The sequence below is a fragment of the Scyliorhinus torazame genome, chromosome 1 (assembly GCF_047496885.1).
Source record: "Scyliorhinus torazame isolate Kashiwa2021f chromosome 1, sScyTor2.1, whole genome shotgun sequence".
Classification (NCBI taxonomy): domain Eukaryota; kingdom Metazoa; phylum Chordata; class Chondrichthyes; order Carcharhiniformes; family Scyliorhinidae; genus Scyliorhinus; species Scyliorhinus torazame.
In genome coordinates, this window is record NC_092707.1 from 199,146,585 (window position 1) to 199,170,928 (window position 24,344).

At 50.0% G+C, this 24,344-nt stretch overlaps 1 protein-coding gene across 2 annotated transcripts in view; it reads right to left on the minus strand.

Annotated features, from left to right (window-relative positions):
- The window catches only part of LOC140418355 (ephrin type-A receptor 7-like), a 906,389-nt gene that overhangs the window by 689,959 nt on the left and 192,086 nt on the right, over positions 1–24,344 (minus strand). The window lies entirely within an intron of this gene.

Consider the following 24,344-nt stretch of genomic DNA (forward strand, 5'->3'; position numbering starts at 1 on the left):
TCTCTGTGGAGCTGGTCTTGCCGACTCCTTCAGGCCCAGCCCCGCCAGAGTGATGCCAAAAACCGCAGCCGCTGATTTTTGTTTCTCAGAGTGACTCAAGACCTGGAGAGAGATCTAGGGTGGGATTCTCTGATCCTGAGCTAAGTGTTGGCGCCGTCGTAAACGCCGGAGCGTTTTACGATGGCGTCATCTGGCCCCTAGGGTCAGCGATCCTGTGCCGCAGGCACTGGAGAGCCTCATGCTGCTCCAGTTGCCGATACGAGCATCAGCACGGGAGGCACGGGTAAGCATTACATGCGCACCGTGGCCAGCGTGAGTTCGCGCATGCGCGTGGGTTGCCGTCTCCGCGCCGGCCCTGACGAAACATGGCAGAGAGCTACAGGGGCCTGGCACGTAGGAACATAGACCCTCACTGGGGTAAGCCCGCCCGCCAATCGGTAGGCCCCGATTGCAGGCCAGGCCAACGTGGAGGCCCCCCCCCCCCCCTGGAGTTGGATCCCCCTCCCACCCACCAGGCCGCCCCCGCAGCATGAACGTCGCGGTCCCGCCGGGTAGGGACCACACGCGAATGACGCCGGCGGGACTCGGCCGAACTCAGCGGGCAATCAGCCCACGCGCGGGGAGAATTGCCGCGGGGGCCGCGCCGATTCTCCGGTCGCCGGTCAAAAAAAATATGGTAAGATTCCGCCCTACATTCCAAATGCAGCCAAATTGTGCTTTTCCATGCCAGATTCTACCTTTGACAGTGTGCAAACGATGGAGGGGGGGGGGGGGGGTGAGGGGGGTGAAGGAGTGAAAGAAAACACTTCTCAAAACTACCAAAATATTGGATGCAATTTGTGCCTTGATCGTCAACTCCAGGCAAAGCAGAAACTCTTAACAGCACAATAGCAAGGCTGTTCACAAAGCCAGATTATCCACCCACTTAGTCCTGTTCTTTCTGTAGAAATTTAACACACATTATTATGGGGTGGCAGAAAGGCACTGAATAAAGGGTTTCCAAACTCAAGAACACAATCAACAATTTCCAGGAAAGCCAATAGGTATCTACAGGTCAGCGCTTGAAAACACTTAAGTTCTGAATTTGGAACGCAACAATAATAACGAGCTGAGAAATGAGAGGACCTGAGGTCAGAAAGTCAAACTGGAACTTTCACACAACAATATTCAACTGAAAATGCCGAAGGTGTTAAAAGCTACAAGAGTGGAAAAGGGTGTCGTGTCCACCTCTAGCTTTCTGCTAATGAGAGGAAATTCAGCACTTTCCTGGCAAGAGGTGAGCACGAGTAATAGCCACTTTGAAAAGACAAATGCACTGATGGCTGAATGGTCCAGCATTCGTAACAAACCCCAGCCCAAGTCCATTGGTATTTGGCCCGCAAATACAAATTAAAATGTTGTGTGACCCTTCATCACCAGAATACCTGAAGTAAATGATATAAAATGTGAAACTTTACCACACTGAAACAAGGCATTTGGCCAGCACACAAAACATATCTCCATTGAACTTCACCTCCTCCTTTCAATATATACTTCTCTCTCTTGTGTATTTGCTTAGTTTTATCTCAAATATATCCATGTTACTTGTTTAAACTATTCCATATGGTAGTATATTCTCACCACTCTGAGTAAAGTAGTTTCTCCTGAATTTCTTATTGTATTTATTTGTGACTTATTTTGTATTTGTTTGACCTGGTTTTGGATTAATCTTCAAGTAGAAACATTGATTCTATGGGCACGACCTACCAGCCACATTACACTCAAAAAGCAATGCTGCGAAATGTGGCCGGTTGATGCCAGGAGATTCCTTGCAATGCGAGACGTTGTGATGTGAATCCTCCCCATTGTGGCAAATCTGCCACGATCTACCAAAGGCAATGGGATCTAACCTCTTTGTCTTGGAGATCTCGGGTGAGCACTGTTCAAAGCTGGTCTCCACAACAGAGGACAAGATGGAACGGCATTCAATGGGGTCTCCAAGGGGGTGAGAAGGTCCCAGGTGCTTACCCTCAGGGCATGGTGGCACCTTGGCCTAGCCAAGGTGCCCAGGTGGCGCCAGTGCACCAGGCTTGTACTGCCAAGGTGCCAAGCGGGAATTTTCCTGCGCAGCAAATAAGGATGCAGGAGGATTGCGGAGGGGGGGTGGGTGGGATGCTGAGGACCACTGTATAGGTGAGTTGGGTCTTGGTGGAGAGTCCAGGGGCTGAGAGATCTGGACGCCATTTGTTTCTGAAGAGTTCCGAGAGTAGAGCTCCTCAGTGTAGAAAACATGACTAAATGCAGCTTCATTGGGGCTTTCCCCGCTAGGCCCTGTTTCTACCCGAATGGGCATTCAATAGCGTGGTGTTTCTCGGCGCTCCGAGTGCCTGGAAACACCCAACTTAACATGTTCACCACTGGACTCTGTTTCCATTCGGGTAGATTGCACCCTATGAGTGCGATTCTCCTGAAAAATGTCGAAGTGTGCTAGCGAGCGGGAATTGTCACGAGCTTCCTGTTGCTCGGCCCAGCGAGGCCAGCAACGCAATTCAACATTAATTGGTCCACTGAACATGGATTCACGGGCTTCTCGCTGCAAATGAAGGCTCAGCAGCTGATTCGCCGGGACCGCGCTCGCCAGCCCCCCGTTAACACGTTTGAGCAACACTTAAGGTGCACTTGCTCAGCTAACACCTGCCAGCTGGCAATAATGGCGCTAAGGAGTCCAGCCCCAAGATTCGGGAACGCTGACCGAGGGAGGCTCCTTGATGCGGTGGAGGACAGGAAGGATGTCTTGTTCCCCAGAGGTTCTCAGAGGGTGAGCCAAAAGGCAGCTAGTGCTGCCATGGACAAGGTGGTGACAGCCTTGAGCTCGGGGAGTGTGACATTCAGTGCTGGAAAAAGGTCAACGACCTACACGAGTGAGTAGACACCAATAACCCTCCCTGAAGGGAGATCCCCTCCCCAAACCCCCCATGCAACCCCCAGCCCTCCCTCTCCCCCCTCAACCCCGCCTTCACACACCCCCTCCCACCACGGTGAACTACGCGGATGGCTAACGATTCTCTCTCTGTGTCTCCTCAGGAAAAGCTCTCCCACAATCGGTGGGAGAGGGCCCAAACTGGCGGTGGTGGGAGAGGGCCCAAACTGGCGGTGGGGTGGCGGACATCAGAATCCTCACTTCCTTTGAGGAGCAGACGCTGGATGTGACTGGTGTGGGCGGGGGCAGGGTGAGGAACCAGAGGTGAGAAACCACTGGGCTCCACCCAGAGAGCCTGTCAGATGTGAGTAATGATTGCCTTCCTGACCGACCCATCCCTCCCACTGACCAAATGTCCATTGTCCTGCAGGTCCTCCAGTTGACAGAGCTGGCCCCTCCCCTGACTCCGAGGAGAACACCTCGGGGGGGAGCTCCGAGGATGCAACTAGAATTTTTCATAGAATTTCATAGAATTTACAGTGCAGAAGGAGGCCATTCGGCCCATCGAGTCTGCACCGGCTCTTGGAAAGAGCACCCTACCCAAGGTCAACACCGCCACCCTATCCCCATAACCCAGTAACCCCACCCAACACTAAGGGCAATTTTGGACACTAAGGGCAATTTACCAGTTGTTACAGTTGTTGCACAGCTGTCATCCCCACCCTCCACCAGCGCAGAGACACACACCTCGGTGGTCAGGTGTCTGGGGCGCAATCTGGTGAGCACCACACTGCTGACGATGCACATGTGGTGGAGGCAGGAACCCCAGACAAGACAGCCGTCGGAGGGCTGCTGGATCCCAGAACCCAGCTGGGTTCCAGCCTGATGCTGAACATCTGGAAGTGGGTTACCCGTAGCTGATGGAGACGATAGGGAGCAGCCAGGACGTTCAGAGGGACATGTCAGCGACACACTAGCAGATTCATAGCCGCCTGGAGGAGTCCCAGAGGCTACGGGCACTGGAGATGGCGCTGGCAATGAGTAGCACCGAGGCCAAATTTGCTAGGGTGGCGACCGTTGTGGAAAGCCTGGTGCATGACGTGGCACCATGAGCGTAGTTGTTCAAGCCGTGGCACAGTCGGTGACAGCCATGGCTGAGGACGTCGGCAGAATGACCGCCTCGCTGGGGGATGTCACCCAGTACCAGGCTGACCTTGATGAGGTCCTGCGGGACATGCCCTGCTCTCAGATGGGAATGGCCAAGGCGCTGCGGAGCTTGTCCCAGTTGCAGGTGGGCATGGCTGAGGCACAGCAGAACATGTCCCAATCACTGAGGAGAATCGCCAAGGGCGTCGACACCATGGGGAAGACCATGGGGAACCGCCAGGGCTGGTAGAGCCATTTGAGGCAGGGGCAGCCGGGGCTCGAAACAGCTGCCTCTCCATCCAAAGGTGGACCCTAGGGCCCTATGGCACAGACTGGGAGGAGGGGGCGCTGAGTGCCATCCCAAACCCATCCCATGGGGTGGCGGTGGCCAACAGCTCCCCCGAATACTACCCCTCTGATGAGGCCACGTCTCACAGCCAGCACACGGGACAGGGCGTCACGACTGTGCATGTGTCACCGACAAGTGAGCCGGGGCCCTCTGGTCCCATAGCCCCCAGAGGGCGCCTGCCAGGGGCAGAGAGGGCGCAAACACTCCCCATGTTTGCGTGGGTTTCGCTCCCACAGCCCAAAGATGTGCAAGGTAGATGGAGTGGCCACGCTAAATTGCCCCTTATTTGGAAAAAATCTAATGGGTAGTCTAAATTTATTTAAAAAAAGAAAAAGATGTTGAACACCCTGGGCGAGATTCTCCGACCCCCCACCGGGTCGGAGAATCGCCGGGGACTGGCGTGAGTCCCGCCCCCGGCGGTTCCCGAATTCTCCGGCACAGGATATTCGGCGGGGGCGAGAATCGCGCCGCGCCGGTTGGCGGGCCCCCCCGTGCGATTCTCCGGCCCGGATGGGCCGAAGTCCCCCTGCTAAAATGCCTGTCCCGCCGGCGTAGATTAAACCACCTACCTTACCGGCGGGACAAGGCGGCGCAGGCGGGCTCCGGGGTCCTGGGGGGGGGGGGGGGGGCGCGGGGCAATCTGGCCCCGGGGGGTGCCCCCACGGTGGCCTGGCCCGCGATCGGGGCGCACCGATCCGTGAGCAGGCCTGTGCCGTGGGGGTACTCTTTTCCTTCTGCCTTCGCCACCGTCTCCACCATGGCGGAGGCGGAAGAGACTCCCTCCACTGCGCATGCGCGGGAATGCCGTCAGCGGCCGCTAATGCTCCCGCGCCGCCCGGAGATGTCATTTCCGCGCCAGCTGGCGGGGCACCAAAGGCCTTTTCCGCTAGCTGGCGGGGTGGAAATTAGTCCGGAGTGGGCCTAGCCCCTTAAGGTTGGGTATAGGCCCCCCCAAGATGCGGAGCATTCCGCACCTTTTGGGGCTGCGCGATGCCCGACTGATTTGCGCCGTTTTGGGTGCCAGTCGGCGTACATTGCGCCGATACCGGAGAATTTTGCCCGCTATCTGCAAGGAAAACTGGAAATGGACCTATTGGTCAGTCAACAACTGTTACTGAACCACAGTCACACCCAAAATGCCAATTCAATCTTCTTGCCATCTATACAGAGTAAATGGACAGTAACTGACCCCATTAGCAGAATAGTCGAGACCTCGAGGACAACTTGGCAGGACGATGGGGAAAGGGGTGGGGAGTGGGACTCATCAATTTGCTCTTGCACTGACCTGGCATAGACATGTCCAACTGAATTACTTCCTTCAGTGCTGCAACCATCCTGTCATTCTCACCTATTCCTTAAGGTGCTAATTGGCTAGATGTGAGTTGCCAGCATTTTGTTTTATATTCTTTTACTGTGCTGTGACCACCCTGAACGAAGCAGACCCCTCAAATGCCAAATAACGTGAGGAACTTTATAGAATCTAAAACGAAATTGGTGGTCATTAAAGATGTGGCATCTTTCATGACCACCATTTCAAAGTACTCTCCAGCCAGTGAAGTACATTGAAGTGTAGTCACTGTTGTAAGATACAAAACATTGCAGCCAAATTGTAACTGGAAGCTCCCACAATTAGCAACATATTAATCAGCAGATAATCTGTTTTTGTGATGTCAATTAAGGACTAAAACTTTAGCCAGGATACCGGGGAGCACGGTGACATAATGGTTAGCACTACTACCTCACAGCACCACAGACCCGGGTTCGATTCTGGACTGAGGTGACTGTCTGTGTGGAGTTTGCGTTTTCTCCCTGTGTCTGCTGAGGTTTCCTCTGGATGCTCCGGTTTCCTCCCACAGTCCAAAGATGTGTAGGTTAGGTGGGTCATACTAAATTGACCCTTGGTGTCCAAAGATGTGCTGCTTACATGGTGTTATGGGGAAAGGGTAGGGAAGTGGGCCTAAGTAGGGTGCTCTTTCAGAGGGTTGGTGCAGACTCGATGGGCCAAATGGCCTCCTTCTGCACTGCAGGAATTATATGTTTCTTTGACATAGTGCAGTAAAAGCTTTTACATCCACCTGAGGGGCAGACAGTTTAAGGTCTCATTCAAAAGACAGCTGCCAAAATTCTCCAGCCATTGGAATTCTCTGTTACCACCGGCCGTCCACACCCACCCACATGTTTCCTGGCGCATGGGGTGTCTTCAATGGGAAATTCTATTGACAGCGGCGTGAACAGAGAATCCTGCCGCCAGTGAACGGTGTGCCGCCGTGAAGCACGTCACTGGGGGACTGGAGAATCTAGCCGAGCATCTCCAACCATTCAGCACTCCCTCAGTACGGCACTGGAGTGTCAGCCTTGATTGCTGCGCTCAAGCCCTGGAGAAGGACCGTGTGACTCAGCAGTGAGTGTACTACCAACTGAGCCACAATTGTCGCCCCTTCAAATATTTACTTTTAAATCAAGGCATCGTTTGATAACGGGTTGTTTCGTCCACTGAATTCATGTCCATTAGAGGAACAACATTCACTTTACAAATCGGTCCTGTGGTTTTATAATTTTTTGCAGGAGGGGGGTGGTGTAGCCGATATTTATTTAGTAACTAGGCTGCCAAATAAATAGCTGGCCTTATGTTGCTGCAAGATATTGAACTGTTTAAATTGACAATGTAACCTTTAAAGAATTGGGAATCAGTTTCAATAAAATGCAATCAGATTGCTTTTGGCATCTTTCATCCCCAGTATTTGTCTTTCTTGACTTGTATTGTTAAAGTCAAATGATTGGCACAAGGGCTCCAGCAATTCACACTGCTACAGGATTCACAGTCTGTCTGAAGCACTGCCTCGTTGAAGGAAGGCTTCATGGTTTTCTGTATTCCAACTAACAAAGACTGACAATGACTTGAGACAGCTCATGTGTGTTCCTTTTAGTCGGGCACAAGGGGTCTACTTGAAAAGCTGTCGGAGCTGCCAGTGTTTGGGAGTTTATTCATGGTCTCAACAAAATGGAGGAGATGTGGTTCCAGTCATCCTATATATTTGCAGTTGTCTCGGGACAGTTGCAGTGAAGAGAGGAGGAGGGAATATGTGAGCTTTATCTTGGGGGGACTGAAAGAATCAAAGCCTTCTTTCCTTGCACACTGTGAGAATCAGAATTGAGTGAGTGTGTGGAGACTCGCCGCACTTATTCCACTTTAAGAGAGGGATGGAGTTTAACCAGGAGCAAAGTGAGCATTAAATCTGCCGGACATTTAGGCCCGGGTCATTTTAAATCTAGAGCCTTGTTTACATTCTGCCAGTTGGCAGCCTGCCCAAAATTGGTGGAAAGAGACAGATGATTAAGCCTGCCAAGTCTAAAGTTTCAAACTACCCTCCATCCTCCTTGCCCTACAAAGGAAAGCGTTTGTCTTAATTTAAGAGGTCTCCACTATTTCCCTGCCAGCCTTTACTGTGCAAGGTGTCCTGTTCAACAGCTCGTCCAAATGTCATTTGTGTCTAAGTGGCATTGCTATAGTGGCCACGAAGGATACGGAGAATCCTCAATAGCGGGCTTTGTGGAACATGAATTCCCCTTTAAGCAGGTGGTAGCTCACCCAATAGGAAATGTACTGCAGGAGCTTAAGACCCACTGTTCCAACCCAAAACGGTATCCCATAGGTCCCCGGGTTTGGACTTGTGTTCTGTAAACTGCGCAATAAAAGGGTTTGGTGCTGGAAGACTGGACTTGATGAAGTATTGCAGACATCATATTGCCAAGTTGTATCTAAGACTGAAGCACCCTCCTGGGCCCCTGTAAAATTAGTGGTGGGCAGGAATGGAACAATGTGTCTTTGCACAGTTAATTTAACTGCAAATCCACCTCATTCTATATTAGTGCATTTTTGGGTTGCACAAGCTTCAATAACTACTCACAACCTTTATTGCAATTTATTTATAGTTATGAGAACAATCCCTTACACCAGCTTTTTTCCAAGCTACTTTCGCCGAGAGGCTCAGATCATGTAAGAGTATGTAACTTCCTTCCATGGAATCACAGACGATTACACTTAACCCTTTACGGGACTTTGTTTAATATGCTCCATTCTACTACATTCCCCCCCTCCCCAAATCTCTGTTCATGTTCAATATTCTGATGTCTCTTGACGTGCAGGGTGGATTTTCAGCTCCTCCTGCTGCATGCTCATTGGTGACAGAGGCGGCCTGCCACTGGCCGGCGGGGGGATCTTCTGGTAAACGGGGCTTCCCATTCTATGTACCCCATGCCAACGGGAAACCTGTGGGAAGAGCTGGAAAATTCCGGCCCCATCGTTTCAGTCTCCCAGTCACTCTGAACATTTCAGTGTTATGAGGTCCTGCTGGAAATGTAGCCTATTTTGCTTTCTGAGGTAAATGTTTGTTGGTCTCTCTCAATATTCATTTGTGCTCTCTCTTCCCTCTCCTTCCTCTGTTTTTCTGAGATTCTCACCTTCTCTTACACTAATCTACCATGCCTCATTTCCTTTGCGTCTATAGAGAGTAAAGCCGTCTATAATAATAATAATCTTTATTGTCACAAGTAGGCAGCATGGTAGCACAGTGGTTAGCACTGTTGCTTCACATCGCAAGGGTCCCAGGTTTAATTCCCGGCTTGGGTCACTGTCTGTGCGGAGTCTACACGTTCTCTGCGTGGGTTTCCTCCGGGTGCTCCGGTTGCCTCCCACAAGTCCCGAAAGACGTGCTGTTAGGTGAATTGGACATTCTGAATTCTCCCTCGGTGGACCCGAACAGGCGCCGGAATGTGGCGACTAGGGGATTTTCACAGCAACTTCATTGTAATGTTCATGTAAGCCTACTTTGTGACAATAATAAAGATGATTGAAAAAGTAGGCTTACATTAACACTGCAATGAACGTGCAGAGTGACGCTGGTGCTGTGAAGCAACAGTGCTAAAAACTGTGCTACCATGATTTTCTGGATGCTGTTGAACACAATTCGAATGAGTAGATGGTTCTGGATCATCTGCTTCGATGTCTTCTTTCATTTCTCATGAATATGACCTCTCTGGTCTCTGATTTTCATACTGTTGCTCAATTACAATCAAAGCTGTTCTGTTTCCTTCTTTTGTGCCCTATTCAGTCTGGACAATATAAGATCTCGGGTATGGTGACTTCGTGGCCATTTTTCTGATTGATCTCTGATCTAAACCCGTTCTCCCTGTCGAGGATCTGATAATTTTCTTGCTCTGTGACGATGATCATAGTGTTTGATTTGATACATTTCCTTTCTTTCTCGAACTTTCTCGAAGTCTTTGGGCAGAATCTTACCAGAACTTGACTAAGTGTCAGGCTCACACTTAAAACTGTCTCGGAACTCTCCAGTTGTATAGGCCAGTTTGCGCGCCTAATCTTGAGCCTCCAAGATAGAAATAAATGTGTGGATGTGGTTTGCGCTTTTACTCTGGCAGGGTGGGGCCTCATTGGGCCAGAAACCTGCTCCAAAAGGTTCAGGGCGCCACCTTTAAAAAGCGCTCCAATTAGCGCTGCAGTCTAATGGCCCCCAGCCCCCATCACGGAGACATTGGCGATTCCCCGCTCCACCGACAATCTTTGATGTTGTCCTGCTTTCCCTTCCCCTCCCCCTGCTACCCACTGCCCGACAATCCTGGATGGCATTCCGCTCCATCCCTTCCACATCCACCTCCAGCATTGCACTACCTCTACCAACACCGCGCAAGTATAGCCAGCACACCCCCTGCACCACAGGGCTCCCACTGGGCCCCGTCCCTGACACAGATTGGCACTGCCAGGCTGGCAGTGACAACCTGACAGTGCAAACCTATGCTGAGGACAGTATTGTAGCATGTCCCTATACTCCCTCAGGGGCACTATTTACCTCTGCGCCCCCGGAGGGACCCCCTCGGTTGCTCCACGTTTGGCCAAACCTGTCATAAAACTCACGCAGGCGAAGTGTGAATATTTACTGGGAGGGATAATTTAGCGTGGTTCGGCGGGGCGCTAATTTAAATCAATTCAAATGTATTAAAATGAGTTCACGTGGACCTGAATCTTGTGATGTCGCCAGTGAGGGGAGGGGTAAATCAGGAACAAGGGGCAGGTTTCTCCATCACGCTGCGCCAGATTTCTGGTTCAGCACGCCGTCGGGATTCTCCGTTTCACCGGCTGGTCAATGGGGTTCCTATTGTGGGGGCAGCCCCACGCCGTTAGGAAGCCCCGGGCTGCAGGCAAAATGGAGCATCCCAATGGCGGAGAATTCAGCCTGTGATCTCTCCAGCGAGAATTGCATTCTCCAAAATTTGCAAGAGTTTCTGACCACCACGCCGATCCTGCGGACGGCGAGTGTGGGCTCAAGATCACGCCTAAGTATCTGTGACCTGTGGGATCAACATATGTGGGCGGGCAGCAATCTTCTTTCCATGAACCTTTGTAGCCCCGTGATGTTCCATGGGGCTAGAAATTATTTTATGATACTGGCCATTAGTGGATTAACCTTTATTCCTGATGCACATGTCACCAGGAAACTTGGTTTGTCGGCGGAAACTCACACTTACTGTTGAGTATCAATCCTGCCTGTTGCAGTCTTCTCAGCCCTGATTTCACTCTCACATCATGCTCAACTTGAGTGGACCCATATCACCTATGTAGCAAATACCTTCAGGCAAAATCTAACGGCCACGCCTGAACAGAGGTACGACGCAGCCTGTAAATCTTGCGAGAGGTTATTTACCTGGCTCACCACCTCTCCCGATATCTAACAGGATCTCACGAGACGTCGCTATCTGGATCCTCCCACAGTGGGTGGAGCCAGATCTGGCTAATCTGCATATTAAAGTGCTGCTTTTGATTATGCACTCACCAGTTACCCAAGGCACGGGACCTAACCCCCACGTCTTGGCGACCTCGAGTGTGCGCCGATTAGCATTGGTCTCCACAACCACATACCGGCCCTTGGGCGTGTCTCCCAGGGAATCAGAGGCCCCTGGGTGGCTGGGCACTTGGCAAGTTCGCTGGCACCCCCCGATGCTACCCGGGCACCCTGACTGTGCCACCTGGGTGCCACCCTGGCACTGCCATGGTACCCAGGTGCTCTGCCAGACTAGCAGGGACTCCTCAGTGCGAGCGTTGCTTCTAACTCTGGAAATGGGGCCAAGTGCGGCCTCGGCTGGTGCTGAAGTTATTCTAAAGGGTAACCTATTGAAACAGAATCTATGAAAGTCATGTGAAGCCTGAACTCTTCTATTTGCTGCAATCCACAGTTCGGGTCTAAATTGGAGAATTTTGAGCTCTTCCCTAATTTTGTTAAACTCAACTACTGATGCCACTCTTTTCTCGTCTTTATTGAGCTGTGTGAGATTAACAAGTATTCTTATGGAACCATTGGGCTTTGCTTCAGGAACAGTACCATCTCTGAGCACCAGCTCACTGGATCTCTTTTGGGTGAAAAGGCTTCTTGTCTTACCATTGAGTCCATCTCTTACTTTACCTTTGGAGGTGAAGTGGGTGTGTATAACCATATTGTGCTTTTTTAAAATTTAGAGTACCCAATTCATTTTTCCAAATAAGGGGCAATTTAGCGTGGCCAATCCACCTAGCCTGCACATCTTTTGGGCTGTGGGGGCAAAACCCACACAAATATGGGGAGAATATGCAAACTCCACACAGACAGTGACCCAGAGCCGGGATCGAACCTGGGACCTCGACACCGTGAGGCAGCAGTGCTAACCACTGCGCCACCGTGCTGCCTTAACCATATTAATTTTGTATCTGGGCTTGGTATTATATGATGTACTGTCTTTAGCTTTCCCAATCTCGTAAATAACTTTGGGAATTCTGCTCTGAAGTCTCCTGGTGGACATTCACAATTCTTCATTGATTTTAATCCGTGAATTAGATTCAATTCCATGCAAGCAGTTCTGCTTAAAAGAAAATATCTATCATCTTGAATTACATACAGTACTTCAATAATTATTTTCTATTGTATTTTAAAATAACTGTTAGTCCTCCCAGAACTTTCAACTCTATTCCCCCTGGTCTTTCTTCAGTCTGTCAAGACAGTACATTGCAAATAACCATAAATTGTCTTCATCAACGCTGCCTATGATCCAGCCTTCTACTTGCTCAATTGTAAAACATGTCAACAACATATATTTCCTCAAGTGCTTGAAATACAGCCTTCCAGTTGTCGAAAAGCTGGAATTCAGCTCAACAGGAATCTCCATGCTTGATTCTCAAATCCCTGATAAGATGCTGAACGATGCTATGGAGACCAGGTCACTGAGTGTCTTTATGACAGAGATAGATAGGTTCTTGATTAACAAGGGGATCAAGGGTTATGGGGAGAAGGCAGGAGAATGGGGATGAGAAACATATTAGCCACGATTGAATGTCGGAGCAGATTTGATGGGCCGTATAGCCTAATTCTGCTCCTATCTCTTGTGGTCTTATGTCACTGATCTATCAGCATCAATAGAGAACTGTTGGACTGTTCAGGCTCCATTCTGTGTCCTTCCAACAGCACCAAAATAGATATAATATCAAGGACTGATTTAAAAATAGCTGCAGAAAGTGCATTTGGATTGTAAGCATCATCAAAGACTGATAGTGAATTAATTTACAAAGTGTGAGCACCGCTGGAAAGGGAGACATTTATTGCCCATTTCCAATCACCCTTGAGAAGGTGGTGGCGAGCAATATTCTTAAACTGTGGCAGCCCCAAGTGGTGTAGGTACATCCATTGTGCGAGTAGGTAGTCAGCTCCAGGATCATAACACTGGGGTGACGATGAAACAGCAGAAGTGTTCCAAAACAAGATGGTTTCCAACTTGGAGGGAACCTCTAGGTGGCCATTTTGCCATGTAACAGCTGCCCTTGGTCTTCTGGTTATGAGAGGTTTTAGGTTTGGGAGGTGCTGGTGAAGGAGACTTGTTGAATTGTTGCAGTGCATCATGTAGACGGTACATACTGCTGCCACTGTGCACCAGTGGAGGAAGATGGAATGTCAATCAGGTGAGGTAGTTTGTCCTTGATGGTGTCAAGCTATGAGTGTTATGAGCAATGATCTTATCCAGGCAAGTGGAGAGTATTTAATCACACTCCTGATTTCCATAGAATCCCTACAGTGAAGGAGGTAATTCGGCCCATTGAGTCTGTACCTACGCTCCGAAAGAGCACTCTACATCGGCCCACTCCCCTGCCTTATTCCCATAACCCCGCACATTGATCCCAGCCAAATCACCTAACCTAATTTGTAGATGGAAGAGAGGCTTTGGGGAGTCAGGAGACTTTGCAGAGTCGTTCCCAGCCTCTAACCTGCTCTTAAAGCATTTAGATGTCCAGTATAGTGTCTGGTCAGTGGTAACCCCAGGATGTTGATAGTGGGTATGCAGCAATGGTAATGCCATTAAATGCTAAGAGGACATGGTTGGATTCTCTTTTGTTGGAGATGGTCATTGTTTGGTATTTGTGTGGCATGAATTTCACTTTCCACTTGTCAGCCCAAACCTAGAGGTTGTCTAGGTCTTGCTGCACATGAATACAGATTGCTTCATTTTGTGAGGAGTTTGAAATGGACTGAGCACTGTGTAATCGTCATCAGCAAATCACCCAACTTCTGACCTGATGATGGAGGGAATATCAGTAGTGAAGCAGCTGGAGATGGTTGGGTTTAGGACTCTATCCTCAGACATTCCTGGGGCTGAGATTATTGGCTTCCAACAACTGCGACCACCTTCTTTTATGTGAGGTAGGACTCCAGTTGCTTGAGAGAGCCCACCCCCCTCCCACCCTCCTCAGTTTCCATTGACTTCTTAATGCCACATTCGATCAAATGCTGCCTTGATGTCAAGGGCAATCACCTTCACATCTTCAATTCAGCTCTTTTGTCAATATTTGGGTCAAAGCTGTAATCAGGTCTAGACTGGAGTAGACCCAACAGATCCCAAATTTAGCAAAGGTATGGCAGTTATTGTGAAGCAAATGCTGCTATATTGCACTATTATTGACACTTCCCATCACTTTGCTATTGATTGAGAGTAGACTAATGGGGTGGTAGTTGGCTGGATTGGGTCTGTCCTGCCTTTTATGGATAGGACAGGCCAGTATTTGTTGCCTATCGCTCATCGACCTTGAGTCGCTGCTGGTGAGCTGTCTTCTCAAACTGGTGTGCTCCATGTTGTGTAGGTACACCCACAGTGCTGTTAGGAAGGGAGTTTCAGGTTTTGAGACCGTGACAATGAAGGACTGGTGATATATTTCAAAGACAGGATGATCTGTGACTTAGAGGGGCACTTGTAGGTGCTGGTGTTCTCTTGTTCCTGCTCTTGTTTAAATGGAAGAGGATTTGTCGGGTGCTGTGAAGGAGATTTGATGGGTTACTACTGTGCATCTTGTAGATGGCACACACTGCTGCCACAGTGTATCAATGATGGAGGAAGTGAATCTTTACAGTAGTGGATTGGTTGATGATCATGTGACCTGTTTTGTCATGGTTGGTGTCAAGCTTCTCAAATGTTGTGGGCACTGCACTCACAGGCAAGTGGAGAATATTCTATCACACCCCTGACCCGTACCTTGTAAATGATGGGCAAGCTTTGGGGAGCCAGGATGCGAATTACCCCCACAGAGTTTCCAGTCTCTGACCTGTTCTTGTAACCACAGTATTTATAAGACTGCCAAGTTCAGTTTCTGGTCAATGGTACGCCCATTGTGGTATTCAGTGATTGTAATGCCACTGAATGTTGGGGGGAGAGGGTGGGGAGGAGATTCTTTCATGATGGACTATGACTGAAATGTACATTCTGTGAGTATGATTCTGTCAGGCTATAGCTTGACTTGTCTGTATGGCTGTTGCCTATATTTTGTGATAAGTTCCCATAAGTTACTGAGGAAGATTTGTCAGGATGTGGGGTTGGATGTGCCCTTGGTCCTGCCAAAATCTGGTGCCAGTTGTTCTGTCTGCTTTTATTCTTTTTATAGTTATTTGTAGGTAGACAAACTTGAACTGCCTATTCTCAATTCTCAAGGATAATAGAGGCAGTCATCTATCACTCCTTGATACAAGCCAATGTGGTGGTCAAGACCTTCTCCACACATTTGAAAACATCTGCCTTGCTTACTATGCTAAAAAGCTGCTGACACCATAAACACAGAACCAGCACAAGAGCTGGAAAACCTCTGAAAATTAGCATTTCAGTTTTGTTGCAGGGACTCGACATGATGGACCCAAAATGTTGGATGGAAAAGTATATTTGCTAATCATGCAGGAACGATCAATCATTGACAAAAAGAGTGCTCCCCATTCCTGTCCCTACAATGTATCTGTGTTCAAACATGCTAAATCAGGGAAGCTGCTGAGAACAGTGTTACCATGCAGGGCAGAAAGGACATGGCAGTGGGCGAGAGATATGGGGCGATATTCTCCACCTCGCGCAGTCGGTAGCAGAGTTCCCCAAGAGGCAGAGAATCCAGCGGTTGGGAAGAAAGCACCTATTTGTTTCCAATGGATTGCACCCCGTGCCAGCAGGAGGATGCAAATGAGTAATCAAAACCAATTTACATCCACTTAGCAGGCTGGGCACCACATTCTCCAGGCCCGGGTGGTTCTCTAGTCCTCTGGGCCGGGAGTCACATTGGAGAGAATTACTACAGGTCTTGACAAGCATGGTGCACCTCGTGGTGGGCCAAGGGGGTAACTCTTTAAGGGAGCCCCCGAAGTCCATCTGAGGGCCTTCCCTCCCTGCCCACAAAATGCAAGTGCTGTCGATTTACAGCTGACCATTCAAAATCACTCAGGGAGTGAAGGGAGGTGAGTGGAAAGCACTTAATTCCATTTGAAGTGGTCCAGGAGCTGTCAATCAAAGCTTGATGTTCATAAACATTGTGGTTGGAGCAATTTTGAGTTACTCCACTGTGAAGGGAGATGAATGGAGCAATGCTGACTGCTGTTTTTGTGTGGAAGCTGTCAATCACAGCCTAGTAAAATCAATGTCAAAGAGAAATAAATGAATGGCTTGCAGCTCAAAGATCTGAGGGGGTTTAAACACAGCTGTTTTTCTCTTTCCAGGAATTGACAGGTGGTGCTTCCTGTGTCTGAGCCAACAGGTGTATTGCCCAGGTGTGTTCAACGAATAATTGTTTTCACTGCCGCTGGCTGGACTGCTCTCTAGTTTCCGAACAGGGCTCTCTCTTTTCTGGGGCTTCCTGACAGGGGTCTCTTTTCTGGGGGGCTTCCTGTCAGGGTCTCTCTCTTCTGGGGGATCTGTGGGGAGTCTCTTTATTTAGGTGGTCTCTGTGGGGAGTCTCTTTACTTAGGGTATCTCTGGGGGGGTGCCTCTTAATTTAGGGAGTCTCTATGGGGGTATCTCCTTTTTTAGGGGTTTCTATGGGTGGGGTCTTTATTTCGGAAGTCTCTGTAGTGGGGAGAGTGGGGTAACCTCCGCACTGGGGTGAGGGAGGGGTACACAGAAAATCCAGGGTTGGGGGGCTGAATTGCACTGTGGAGGGAGGGGGGGAAGAGGAATGGCCACCCGTGGGACCTCGTTATAAGGCTGCCCTCCCTAGGGAATCTCTCACAATCCTCGCATGCATAAATATGCATGGGAATTGAGAATTGCTTCCATGCGACCGCAAGTCAGGTGTAATTCAGTTCCAAAGGAAGGACATAGAGCAGGATTCTCCGATTGCTGAAGCCGAAATCGCATTCGGCGATTGGCCGGAGAATCCGTTCTTATGCTGAAATCGGGGCGGCGCCATTTTTTGCATGCTGCGCCCCTCAGAAACAGAGCATTCGCTGAGTATACCATACGTCATTGGGACGGCCTCAGGACGTCACCTGAGGCACTCCTTAAATGCTCTGCCCCCGATGGACCGACTGCCCGATGGCATCAGTCACGTGCGCTCACAGTTTTCGGGGACCTCACGTGGCGGCTGCGGACTGTGTCCAGCGCTGCCACAGTCAGGGAGGGGTGGGGGGGGAGCTGTTCCGATGGCCGAGGGGGCTTAGGTGGGGGCTGGGGGTATGGGAGTGGTGGTCCAGAGGTAGCGAGGGAGGTTATAGGGGGACACTATCTGGCAGGCCAGGTCCACGAGCGGCCGGCACCATGTTGTACGGCGCGGCCGCCACCGTGAACATGCACAGCCATGGACCCGGCAATCCTCCATCCGTATCTGCAGGTAAAACCAGGGCTTTACGGGGAATGGCTGCTAGCCCTCCACCGGTCAGAGCATCAGTGCGGCGACGGCGCCGACCTTTTCATTGTAAAACTAGACACCTGCTCCGCACATAGCCTCAAATCGGAGAATCCAGCCCACCGTCTCCCAAATGGAGAATTTTGTCCATGGAGTTAGAGCCAGCATGTAGCAAGCTTAATAACCGTAAACAAATGGTTGTCATGGCCTGAAATAAGCCAACAATTTCTATTAATCTGGGTAGCACCCTATTTGGGTATGAGACTGGCAAACTTGGAAGAGTTATTGGACCACATCACTGCAAATCCTAATGGACAATGGCAACCTGGAACAAAATACTTACTGTTTGCAATTGCTGTCATCAGTTTTAACTCGGAGCTGCACTGGCAAATGAAAATAGCACTCAATGAACATTCATGAAGCTGAACATGTCCAACTTCATTTATCCAGCACAGTTAGGGGTTAAGTCTGATTTTATGAAACTCGCAGAAAGGCAGCAGATGGCAATAATGAGTTCAACAAATGTTCAATGCAGCCTGTTTAGAATTTCAACATCTGTACTTTCCGCAGCACACGGTGTGGCAAAGACATTTCTAAAGCTGATTCATGTTATAATTCTGGATAGATTTTACAATCCAATAATTCTCCAAGTGGCCAGTTCTGAAATAGAGACATGTATTCGGATCAGCCTAGTGAGGTCGTGTTCAGGTGATTCTCCATCACAGTATTTATCTGCTAAGGGACACAACACATTATGCACGGTTCTGCACACAGCTGGCACAAAGCACTCCAAAAACTCAATTAGTAAAGGACAGCAGATGACGATGGACAAAAAAATACTCCTGTCCATTTTGTGTGTTATGTAAACAGATAAAGTCACGTTATAAAGACACAGACTTGAGCCTAATAAGTGACAGGCTAACAACCTGGTTTGTAATCACCATCATCAGCCAAGAGAGGAAAAGCATGGTACCCAGCATAGATCCCTACATGTTCCAGAGCATCATGTTTCCTTTTCCTTTGGCCATGTTATTTATTCGTGAAAGAGTCAATTACTATGACCCGAGGAGATGCCAGAAAAACAATTTGATGATGATAACCCTGTGACAGCTCGATTTGAAAGAGCAAATGTTAAAAAGTAAATGAGAAATGACGTCCGAGTTTATAAAACAAGGGCTTTTCCCCGCTCGTAATGTGCAAATGTATGGGCGGCACGGTTGCACAGTGGGTAGCACTGTCACTTCAAAGCGCCAGGGTCCCAGGTTCGATTCCCGGCTTGGGTCACTGTCTGTGCAGAGTCTGCATGTTCTCCCTGTGTCTGCATAGGTTTCCTCTGGGTGGTCCGGTTCCTCCTACAAGTCCCGAAAGACGTGCTGTTAGGTAATTTGGACATTCTGAATTCGCCCTCTGTGTACCCAAACAGGCGCCGGAGTGTGGTGACTAGGGGATTTTCACAGTAACTTCATTGCAGTGTTAATGTAAGCCTACTTGTGACAATAAAGATTATTATTATTATAATGTTGGGGCATATCGGATGGGAACAATTAAGTCAACTGCATGATGGGTCAAACAGTGATGTTGGTCGTCGATGAATGAAAATGCACTCCTGGTATACAGCTACCTGGTTCTCAGTAAAGGTTTCCTGTGCATTGACAAAACTTCCCAAAGCCCCAGAACAAGAAGGCCGATTTTCCATTCAGTTACACCTAATTCACTGGTGCAAAGTTAAGATTGCCACCTTGTCCAAAGTCCTGAGAGCGATTTGGAAAGGCAGCCAAGGTGCTGCCTACCAATATGACATTCACTCGGGACAAGCAAGGGGCAAAATGGAGTGACTACATCCTGCATGCAGTTTCCCAATGTTCATCCCCCTGCACTTGTCACGTATCCACAGTCCAGTAAAAACAGATATTCGGGAAGGAAAATGCAGTGTTGTTTAGAAAAACACATTTAAAATTAGCTGTGGTACAGAGACAGCACTCTCATCTCAATCAGAAAAACACAGCCTCAACCCCTTCTCTATATTGCAGGTATAATCCAGGCTGATACCCCAGGGCAGTGCTAATAGCAGATGTGTATAAAAGATAGCATGGCACTATTTCTAAAAAAAACAATAAAGCAGAGAAGTCCAACATTTATCCACAGACCAACACCTACAAGGAGATGATCTGCTGTTTATTTTATCGCGGATTGTGGTACCTTGGCTGCAACTTGCCTTACATCACAACAGTGACTACCCTGAACGTATTTAACAGGCTTCAAAGTATTTGGGGCTATTGCGATTGCAAAAGGAGTGAAAAAAATGTAAGTTTGCCCTTCATTGTTTCTAAAGGCAGGGGTGAAAGAATGAGGTGTACCATTCAAAGATAAAAATTTCTAAAAAATCTAGCAACATCAGCAGCGGGATTCTCCAACCCCCCGCCGGGTCGGAGAATCCCCGGCGGGTGGCGTGAATCCCGCCCCGCAGCCCCGACGGCAGTTGCCGTATTCTCTGGCGCCGTTTTTCGGCCGGGGTTCACGCCATGCCAGACGGGGGCCGTTGGCTGCGTCCCCCCCGGAAATTCTCCGGGCCCCGATGGGCCGAGCGGCCATCCATATTTGGCCAGTCTCGCCGGTGTGGGTTACGCATGGTCCCACACGGCGGGACCCGGCAGCTAAATCGGCTGGGGCGGTCCTCGGAGGGGTGTGGGGGGATCCGCCCCTGGAGGGGGCCTCCACGGTGGCCTGGCCCGCGATCGGGGCCCACTGATCTGTGGGCGGACCTGTGCCGTGGGGACATTCCTTCCTTCCGCGCCGGCCCCTGTAGGGCTCTGCCATGGCGGGCGCGAAGAGGAGAACCTCCCGTGCATGCGTCAAAACACGGCGTCGGTTCCGCGCATGCGCGAGATCATGCCGGCCCTTTGGTGCATGCGCGAATTTGCGCAGTCCCTTCGACGCCAGCTGGAGCGGCGCCAACCCCTCCACCGTCCACCGAGCCTCCAACACAGGTGATAATTCCTCCTTTGGGGGCCAGTTGACGCCGGAGTCATTGGCACCGGTTTTCCCGCCAGCGTGGGGACTTAGTCCCCGGAAAGGAGAATCCCGGCCCACATGGTGAGGGGTTTGTAATTTACAAAAATCCAGATCATTCTTGCAGGTTTACAGTTGTTACCTATGTTATCTATTATAATGTTACCTATTATAATGAAGAATTTAACATTTCAATGTGTCCAAACAACAAATTTGCACATTCCCATGGGCAGGCAATTGCCAGCTGTGAGTGTGTGGATTTGTATGCAATGCAGTTTTCCAGGATCAGGGACAGTGAATTTAAAGCCACAAACAGTGTTTATAACTCTGGCAGCACTGCGTTTGAACCAAAGCTCCATCTTAGATATCTGCTGAGTCTCAATCACGTCCTACGACGTTCCTGCTGACACCACACAACGACCATGGCGTAGGGCGGGGGAAGGAAATGATGTGGTAATTGTCAAACACTTTGTGAATTATTACTGACATTTTAGTCAATCTTTGATAGGATGAACCTGCATCGTGTAGATTCTTATCACAGCCTCATGATATCTCAAACTCTTCATTCTTAAAGTGTAGTCACAGTTGTGAGGAAATTTGTTGGCCAAGATGGAAATGTTTGGAGCAAATGAATGAGCGGTTTATTTGTGTTTGGGGCTATGGTTACATTCCGAACATATGCATTAGGAGCACAGTAGGCCACTCGGCCCCTCGAGCCTGCTCTACCATTCAATTAATCATGGTTGATCTGATTGTAACCTCAACCCCACATTCCTGCCTACCCCCAATAACCTTTCATTCCCTTCCTTGTTAATCAATAATCTATCCAGCTCAGCTTTAAGATTTTGCTTCCACTGCCTGATGAGGAAGAGAGTTCCAGACACTCACAAACCTCCGAGGGAAACAATTCTCCTTGTCTCCATCTTATATGAGCGACCCCTTGTTTTTAAACAGTGACCCCTAGTTCTAGATTCTCCCATTAGGGGAAAACCTTGGCTCGGAGAATCCACGGAGGGCAGCGCGAATCCCGCCACAACGCCGGCTGCCGTATTCTCCGGTGCCGTTTTTCGGGCGGGGGCGGGATTCCCGCCACGCTGTTCGAGGGCCGTTGGCAGCGGCCTCCCCGGCGATTCTACGGGCCCAGATGGGCCGAGCGGCCGTCCATTTCTGGCCAATCCCGCCGGCGTGAATCACTCAACTCACGTACCAGTGGGTCCTGGCAGGTAAGTCGGCGGGGGCGGTCCTTGGGGAGGCGTGGGGGGATCCGACCCCAGGGGGCCCCCCACGGTGGACTGGCCCGCGATCGGGGCCCACCGATCTGTGGACGGGCTTGTTCCGTGGGGCACCTTTTCCTTCCGCGCCGGCACCTGCAGGGCCATGGCTAAAATACGGCGGCTGGTCTGCGCATGCGAGGAACCATGCTGGCCGTTCCGCGCATGCGCGAGAGCACGCCGGCCCTTTGACGCACGCGCGAACCTGCACTGTCCCTTCGCCGCTGGCTGGACCGGCGCCAACCCCTCCGCCGTCCACCTAGCCCCCGAAAATGCGGAGAATTCCGCACTTTCGGGGCTGTTGGCACTGGAGTGGTTGGCACCGGTTTTCCCGCTGGCGTGGGGACTTAGTCCCCGGAAGGGAGAATCTCGGCCATTATCTCCACGTCCACCTTGTCAATACCCCTCAGGATCCTAAAGGTTTAGAAGGTTGAAGAAAGAACGTTGACCAAGACATTGTAAAAACTTCACGTTCTTATTCCAATATTGTACGATCAATGCAAATTAATGGCATGAAAAGAAAGTCACCCGAGGCACATTTGAACACGAGTGAAAACCAATTTCAATTAATTCTCTTTAAATCTTGCAAAACACATCCTCAGTTGAAAAATTACTATTTGAATGAGCTATGCACACAACAATACATTAAGCCGACCGCACAGGAATTTGGTGAACACGAGTGTTTATTGTATCAATAGCAACTGTTCATGCCTTCATTGGTTTGGATGGCTGCTAAATAATATGTTGTAAGCATTCTCTCAGTGTCCAGCCAAACATTTGTCCAATTAACATTGCCAAAATCTGATGATTTGTTATGTCGGGGCGGGTTTAGCACAGTGGGCTCAACAGCTGGCTTGTAATGCAGAACAAGGCCAGCAGCGTGGGTTCAATTCTTGTACCGGCCACCCCGAGCAGGCGCCGGAATGTGGCGACTCGGGGCTTTTCACAGTAACTTCACTGAAGCATACTTGTGACAATAAGCTATTATTATTATTATTATTATTAATGCTCTGTGAGGGATTTTGATGTGTGTACATTTTGGTTCCGATGGGGATGATTTTGAATCCACTGTAGCCATCAGTGAGAATGGCAACACGGGCGGCAAATTCATTGAGAATCGGGGAAATCGCAATTCTCTCCGGCGAGACCGCGATTTCCAATTTCACAGGCCCCTCGCGCGATGAGGAATCCGCTGCAGAAGACCGGGAACCTCATTCTAATCCAATCGCATATCGTTAGCGAGTCCTCCCTTCGGGACGTCCCCGCCGCCCCCTCACTGAATATTTATTGGTTGCCGACGTGACGTGACGCCGCCACGATTTACAACAGCCGTGAAAAAATGAGAACCTGGCGACCTCACCTCCGAAGGGTCATCAGAGGTGAGCACTCAGGTCGCCATTACCATCCAGGGTGTCAGTCGCAGGCGGGGCAGCGGGGAGTACACGGGGAATGCAGATGAGTGCAACTAGGGGCGGGGGGGGGGGGTTCCCCATCGCGGCATCTTGGGATGTGGGTTCACTCGCATGTCTTAGTGACCCTTCAGTCTGTGAGCCTCAGGTTTAGTGCGGTCTGGCGGCTGGTGTGCAGACAGAGTTTCCCATGCCCTCCTTGCTGGACTTGTGGAGATATCCACCGATGCAGTCCTGCTCCTCGCCAGCCACCTCAAGAGCTCGCTCCTCAAAGGGCATTAGGCTTCTCAGATCGGGCATGACACTGGCAGGCTGTGGCCGCTCACGCCGGTTGTTCTCAAGTTTGTCCTGCAATGAGACAGTCGCGGAGAATGTAGGCGAAGTCCTGCCAGGTCAGATGGTGATGAAGTCTGGCATACATGGGAGGTGAGTGGGAGCAGGGACGTGAGGAGCAGAATAGCTACTGGGGAGAACATGGGAAGTGGGGGTGTGGTGGGGGCAGGGTGGGTGGAAGGAGTGAGGTGGGGGAGGGTGCCAAGAGGCGTATCGAGAAGCCGTGAGATGGTTGGGTGAGAGATCACCACAGTGGTGTGAAGGGTATTTTGCAGCGTGCTGGCACTCATTATTGTGGCCACTACCTCCCAGGCGGGGGTGGTGTCCTTGGTTGATGGTCGTCTCTGAGGATACGGGTAGAGGATGTTACTCCGCCACTCCATACCATCTAAGAGTTTGGTCAGGGCTCCCTCCGAATAGCTTGGTGCTGTCTTCATGGCAGCCAAATCCCAGCTGGAGTTGGGACAAGTGTAGGAGAGGCATTTAAGAGGAGCGCTCCACTGATTGCAGATATTGCTTTCCCTGGTTGAGTGAATCAGAGGCATGCCGCCATCGGCGCAACGTGAATCACGTGGGAAAGAAATTTTCAGAGGCTCAATATTGGCTGAGTTTTATCACTGCCGGCGGGATTCTCATTGTTTTTTCACCAGAACCAACACTTTGAAAAAAATATGTAAGATTCCGCCCCATGTTTCCCGAGATTACAACAATGATTCCACTTCGAAAACACTTCATTGGCTTTGACGCACAT